We start from the raw sequence: 7,600 nt of genomic DNA, 5'->3' as shown, positions 1-7,600 counted from the left end.
GGCCGAGAAAAGACAATTAACAAGAGAGATTCATCAATTGGCTTGTTTGGGGGTTCAGATAGTAGACTCTGGCAATGGAGGAGTTGTACTCCAAAATACTACAAAATCATGTCTCATAGCTAAAGTAAAGGAGAGGCAGTACGAGGATCCAGAGTTAGTCAAGTTGAGAGAGCGGCTTCCACAACAGAAGAAACCGTTGTTAGAACTCAAAGGAGATGGGGTTCTCAGATATAGGGGTCGTTTGTATGTTCCAGATGTAGCAGGGCTACGAGGCAGGATTAGGTTAGAGGCACATTATTCATGGTATTCCATTCACCCTGGGTTGACAAAGATGTATCATAACATTAAGGATATGTATTGGTGGAACAATATGAAGAAGAACATTGCTGAGTATGTCGCTCAATGCCCTAGTTGCCAGTAGGTGAAAATAGAGCACCAGAAGCCAGGAGGGTTAATGCAGACTATAGAGATCCCGACATGGAAATGGGAGGCGATAAACATGGACTTTATCACGGGTTTACCTCGTTCCCATCGTAAGTTTGATTCCATATGGGTGATAGTCGACAGGCTCACGAAATCAGCTCATTTCCTACCGGTCAGATCTACGTATACAGCAGAGGATTATGCAAAATTATATATTGAGGAGATAGTGTGACTACACGGAGTACCCATATCTATTATATCTGATAGTGGGCCCCAATTTACAGCACATTTTTGAAGGTCATTTCAGAAAGGTCTAGGGACTCAAGTGAATCTCAGCACAACTTTTCATCCACAAATGGATGGACAAGCCAAGCGCACGATTCAAACGCTCGAAGATATGTTGCGAGCATGTGTGCTGGATTTTAAAAGAAGTTGGGATGAACATCTACCCCTTATCGAGTTTGCATATAATAACAGTTACCACTCCAGTATCCAGATGGCTTCGTACGAGGCTTTGTATGGGCGCAGGTGTAGATCTCCTATAGGGTGATTTGATGTTGGAGAATCTGAGTTACATGGGCCAGACCTGGTTCAGCAGGCCATAGAAAAAGTAAAGCTTATCCGGGAGCGACTGTTGACAGCTCAGAGTCGTCAGAAGTCATATTCTGACGTGCGGCGACGAGATTTGGAATTCGGGGTTAATGATTGGGTATTCCTAAAGGTGTCACCTATGAAAGGTATAATGAGATTTGGCAAGAAAGGCAAGCTTACCCCACGGTACATTGGGCCTTATAGGATCATTCGGAGAGTGGGTCAAGTAGCTTATGAGTTAGAATTGCCCTCGGAATTGGAGTTTGTTCATCCGGTTTTTCACGTATCTATGTTATAAAAGTACATTGGAGATCCTACCCAAATGGTGCCCACAGATGATGTATAGATTACAGAAGACTTGTCATACAAGGAAATTCCGGTTGCCATCCTAGACCGATAAATCCGCAAGCTATGAAATAAAAAGATAGCATCCGTGAAGGTTTTATAGAAAAGTAAGAAGGTGGAAGAGATGAAGTGGGAAGCAGAGGAAGAAATAAAGTCTAAATACCCCCACCTATTTCAAACTAAAGATATGACTCGAGAGTATAAACTCTCAGGCCAGTAGGTTATCAGGTAAACTCTCATTTTTTTTAACTCTCAGAATTTATAATGGACTGTTGTGTGGAGCCAAATGTTGCTATTTATAGACAGTGGACATGTGTGGCATGTATAGTAAGTTTTCTAGCTACACACAGGTTGGTTTCAGTCAGATGTACGGAAGAGACTCCGGCAAAAAAAATATTCTTAAAGTATCTAAGAATAGACATTCGAGGACGAATGTTTCTAAGGGGGGAAGGATGTTACATCTCGCGATTTTCGTACATTAAAATTTTGTTTTCAGTTAAGCGACGTAGACTCGGGGATGAGAACATCTTGAAGTTAACGTACTTAATCTATTTATAACAAGCGATAAATAAGTGTTATGAAGGATAAAGGTGTACGCGGATTTAAGAAAACAAGTTTCGTTGAAAGTGGCCAATTTAAAATAAAATACGGGTCGAGCGATAATACCCGATAATTATGACATAGTACCATGCAAGATACCATATGACCATGATAGTATAATATATAAAGTATATATGGAGTATTTTAAAAAATAAATATAATTTTAAGTAAATTGTGGTAATGTTTAAATTATGCGGGTAATTGATTAATTACTGGATAACAGAATATTACCCAGTTAACTAATAAGTGGATAAAATAAATTAATAATTAACCCCCACACACACGTGGCAAAAAGCCACCAAGTCAAAAATGTGACTAATAAGTCACTTGTGCAAGATGACATTTAGGAAGAATGATGACTAATCAAAATCCTTATCTGCTAAGCTTCAAATGAATCAAAAGGATTCTTTCAAATCCTAAAAAGGAATCAGAAACATTTTCCTTCTAAGGTTTCAAAACAAAAAAAAACAATTAGTTTAAGTGGAACAAGTTATTTCCAAATTGCAAAGAAACATGAACGTTTCCTCTCGAAAATTTCAAGGAGACACTGATTCGTTCCAAAATTTTAGGAACCACAAACAAATTCCGTCCGTGAATCTTTAAAGAGAAGGGGCAAATTTCGTCCAATCAACGAATGTTTTTCAACGAAATATTATACGGAGTTTTCCCTATTCCAGGTATGTTAAAGCTAAGATTTTCCTTCATTTTAGCATGATATCATAATTACACAAGTTTGATAACGAGGCATAAAGAAAAATTTGTATCCCGGAATTTACGTATATTTTGCTATTCTCGCAAATAACATATATTTTTCTAGTTTTGTAAGTTACCATATTCTTCTTATCGGGACTGCATATTCAATTGAGTATTTCCTTCTTCTGGTAAAAAGAGCAGAGAGTTCACATATATACAGTATTAAAAGTATTTTCATTATCATCGAGCTATAATCGATGGGAAGGCCTCTATTGGGCAACCTCTAATCAGATGGTAAGTTATATACCGAGCCTGCTGTGGCTGAGCGCCTATGAGTGAGCCCAGTTAGTCGAGATACAGAGCCTAGTATGGCCGAGCGCTTATGAGCAAGCCTACTATGGCAGAGCAGATATATATGTATACCGAGCCTTAAAGGGCCGGACAGCTACTTTACTCACTATATTGAGAGAGTTGAGTCGGTATCAGCTGATAAGCATATCCTCAGATTATCTTTGATCCCCAGTTACTTCAGTTATTATATGATCAATTCTGTTTCAGCTTTTAGTACATTGCCTTACATACTCGGTACATTATTTCATACTGACGTCCCGTTCTGGGGCGCTGCATTTCATGCGTGCAGGTTCAGACAGACAGACGGGTAGACCTCCTTAGTAGGTGTTGCCCGAGTTCAGCTTTACCGGTAAGCTCCCCTTTTGTCGGAGTTGCTGGGTCTAACAGTGTGGTGTATATCTTGTGTATATATGTAGATAGGTTATAGGTAGGTCAGGGCCCTGTTCCGATCACAGTACATCTATTATTAGAGGCTTGTAGACATATCCTGTTGGAGTGCAGTATATTGGGCTTGTAGGCCTTGTACGTATATTTTGTTGGCTTGTCAGTTGTAGTAATTATGATGGTCTTGCCAGCCCAACTTATGGTGACATTAGTCAGCTTTAGTCTCCATTTAGTTTTATATTTTGTATTGCACATTATCTTGTAATGTGGCCCATAGCCAAAGTATGACATTTCATGTTCAGAGACTCTTAGTCACAAGTAATACGCAAGGATAGTTGAGGCACTGAGTGCCGGTCTTACCCCTAGGCTTGGGGCGTGACACTACTCCATTTTGTTGTGGAGCCCTAGGGGCAGAAAAATTATGATCTATGCCATGCTCATCATAAAATTCAGCAAACTTAGCATTTTCAAATTCAGTTCCATGATCAAACCTAATTGATGCAAGTTTATTACCTAGTTATTTCTGAGTTTTTCTAACATAGGAAGTAAACATGTCAAAAGCTTCATCCTTAGATATTAAAAATAATGTCCAAGTAAACCTAGAGTAATCATCAACAAGCACCTTCATATATTTTTTTACCACATCTGCTTAATGTTCTCATTGGACCACAGAGATCCATATGAACCAGTTCTATCGACCTGGTCGTGCTTACCATTTTCTTGCATTTAAAGGATGATCTTACCTGTTTCCCCCTTGCACAAGCCTCACAAACTTTGTCTTCCTTGAACTTAATATTAGGCAGTCTTATCACCAAGTCCTTGGAGACTAGTTTGTTCAATTGACTTAGACTGGCATGTCCAAGTCTTTTGTGCCAAAGGAGGGAATCATTATCCAACACACTTAAACAAGTGAGTTCATTTTCTGAAAGTGTGGAGAGATCTACAATGTATATATTGTTTACTCTTTTTTCCTGCAAAACAATCTTGTCAATGGTAAGATTTATGACAAAACATTTGGTATAGGTGAATGCTACCAAGTTACTTTTGTCACACAATTGTGATACATTGATTAGGCTATATTTCAAGCCATCTATCAAGTAGACATTCTCAATGGAATGTGAGTCTGTCTTAACTACCTTTCCAACCCCAATTATCTTACCTTTCTTAACATTTTCAAAGGAGACATTACCTCCTTTTAGGTCCTCAAGTGAAAGGAACTGATTCTTGCTTCCAGTCATATGCTTTGAGCAACCACTATTATGTACCATATTTGGCTGCTCCCCTTCACTTGGACCTACAAAAGAAAATCAGGGGTTAGTCTTAGGAACCTAAACTAGTTTGGGTCCCTTTCTATAGGTAAAAGGGTGAATTAAATTCTTTTTAGCCCATCCTGGTAGTCTACCTTTCCCTTGACCAAAAGTTTTGTTCTTTTGACTGGCCTTTTCTTTTGCATTACATTCACTTTTGTAGTGACCAGTCTTACAACATTGTGTGCAGATTTTGTTCTCAGGAAGTGTGATGTACTTGCTTTTGGGATCCCACTTAGGAGCAGGGGTCCCACAGCCAAGTCCTCTCTTATTGCTACTATGGTGTTCTTGTAGCCATGATAGTGCATCAGATGACTTATTCCATTTGCAAGTTCTATCTAGTTCATACTTAACCTTGCCTAGATCTTCTTTTAGGACTCTTATCTGCTCATCCTTTTTGTACAACTCATCCTTCATTTTTCCTAGATTTTCTTCTAAGGTGAAATGTATGTGATCGGATTTCTTTTTACTTGTTCCTAATTTCAGTTTTAAATTTTCAGATCTAATCTCTAACACAGTGGTGTCAAGTTCAAGAACCTGGTTCTTCAACTCAGCAATTTTACTATCACTTTCACTAGCTCTAAGTTTCAGATTTTTGCACTTAGCTTTCAAGATTACACATTCCTTAGACAATTATTCCTTTTCATTATTTACGACCTCAGATTCATTAATAAAATCTAGCAGTAATTCAGATAGCCTTTCTTTAGAAAAAAATTTAATCTTGTCTTTGAGATGAATCACACTTACCTCTGGTTTATCATCTGATTCTCCAATGGCCATAAGTGCTTGTTCATCTCCATCTTCATCTTCCGAATCCTCATCTGAGCTTTTTTCCCAAGCAGCAACCATAGCATTTGTTGATCCTTTGTTCTTCTTGGGATGAACCTGTTTCTTATTTCTTCATTCGGCCCTTTCTTTCTTCCATTCAATTTCCCATTGAGGACAGCTTTTGATCATCTGGTCAGTGTTACCACATTTTTAACAACCCTCGTTAGTCTGTTTTTCAGGGACCCTTGGTTTGTTGTAAGTTGCACCTCTTGAAGAACCCTTTCCTCTCATTAGATACTTCTTGAAATCCCTCGTGATCATAGTCATTTCACCCTCCTCTAGATCTGCACCTTCAGCGATTCTGAGAGCTAGGCTTCTTTCCTTCTTGGGTACATCCATCTTCATGGTTTGCCTTCTAAGTTTATAGGTAGTGAGATTTCCAATTAACTCGTCTAACTTGAGAGTGGCAATGTTCTTTGATTCCTGAATTGCAGTGATTTTGCTTTCCAAGTAACTGGAAAAACCCTTGTCAGAATTTTCTCAACCTTGTCTTCTTCAAGGATAATCCTTCCAAGAGACTTAAGTTCATTTGTTAGTGTTGTAAACCTTGTATACATCTCTTGGATGGTTTCTCCTTCTTTCATGGTGAAATTATTATATTAAGAGTACATCAGTGTTCCTCTTAATCTCTTCACTTGAGGAGTTCCTTCGTGAGCCACTTGCAAAGTGTCCCAAATTTCCTTAGCAGTAGTACAACTTTGAATTCTGTTGTACTCGTCTGGATCAAGTGCACACACAAGTCATTTCTTGGCCTTAGCATTCTTTTCCCACTTCTTCAAGTCCTCAGCATTGCAGTCAGCTCAAGTCTTTGGCACATCCACTCCTTAAGCATTCTTCTTCATGGTAGTCAAGGGACCATCAGTAACAATATCCCATAGTTCATAATCCTCTCCGATGATGTGATCTCTCATCCTGTTTTTTCACCAGGAGTAGTATTGGCCATTGAAGAGTGAAGGCCTAGTAGTGGATTGTCCTTCCCAGTTTTCAGGTGCTGCACTCATCTTGATCTGTTCCTAAGGTGTTAGCCTCTTCAAGGATAACCTGCTCTGATACCAATTGATGTTTTATACTTCAATACCACATAAAAGGGGGGTGATTTGTGTGGTATCCAATTTTTCGCTTAACCTGATTAAAGAAGGACCTTGTTCTTCTATGTGTTCCAACTACTGTTGCGGAATAATAAGTACAGAAATTAAAGAACACAGATATTTTACGTGGAAAACACCTGGCTCAAAAGGTAAAAAAATCACGACCTACTTTCCAGTAGGACTTTCCTAAACTCTCTACTAAAATCACTGAGCCAAAAACTGCATTTACAAAAACTCTTTTGTAAACCTAGGATTAACTCTAATCTCGTTGGAGCATACAGCCTCAACTGTTGCGACAACTTCAAGTTAACTCTAACTTGAAAACGCTGAGTACTTAATACAGTTGCTTCTAGATAAAGCAGAAAGGTACAATATGAAAACACCTACTACAATTGAACTAGAAATGAAAGACAGACACTTGGAACTGGTTCTTCTATCTGGTTCAAGTAGCTTCAGGTTTGCACGCTTGAATCACACATAAATTGCTTGCAAAATTGCCTTGCTATTTTGCTCTCAATTCACGTTTAACTTCTGCTTATGTGCGTTACCTGTAAAAGAGAACAACACTGATATTTATGGAGTTAGTAAATAGAGATTGACTAGAATTCTAATGCTACTCTTCCTTGGTGGAAGAGTTCTAGTTGATCTTAACCTCTAACTCTATCCTTCTCTTAAACCGTATTCTCTTTGAGTAAGGAGTCTTTTTCCATATCCAATATGCAACATTTTCGATCAGGATCAAGAGATATCATTTCTGGTAAGTTAGGTTTATCTCTTTCACCTGCATCTCACATGCTTGAGTTGACCATATATGTGCTTCACTAGGATGGATCTGGTCCATGTCTGAGTTCCTTTGTCAGTCTTCAAAACTCACCTTTACTTGGGCCAACAGAACCGAACCGGGTCGGTGGCGGGTCCTGGGTTATTCCGGGCTGACTTTCTGTTAATTAATTAAATAACTGAAAGAAATTTTGTCCAAAAAGATTAATC

Source organism: Nicotiana tabacum, chromosome 20 (assembly GCF_000715075.1).
Source record: "Nicotiana tabacum cultivar K326 chromosome 20, ASM71507v2, whole genome shotgun sequence".
NCBI lineage: Eukaryota > Viridiplantae > Streptophyta > Magnoliopsida > Solanales > Solanaceae > Nicotiana > Nicotiana tabacum.
This window is presented reverse-complemented; position numbering follows the sequence as displayed.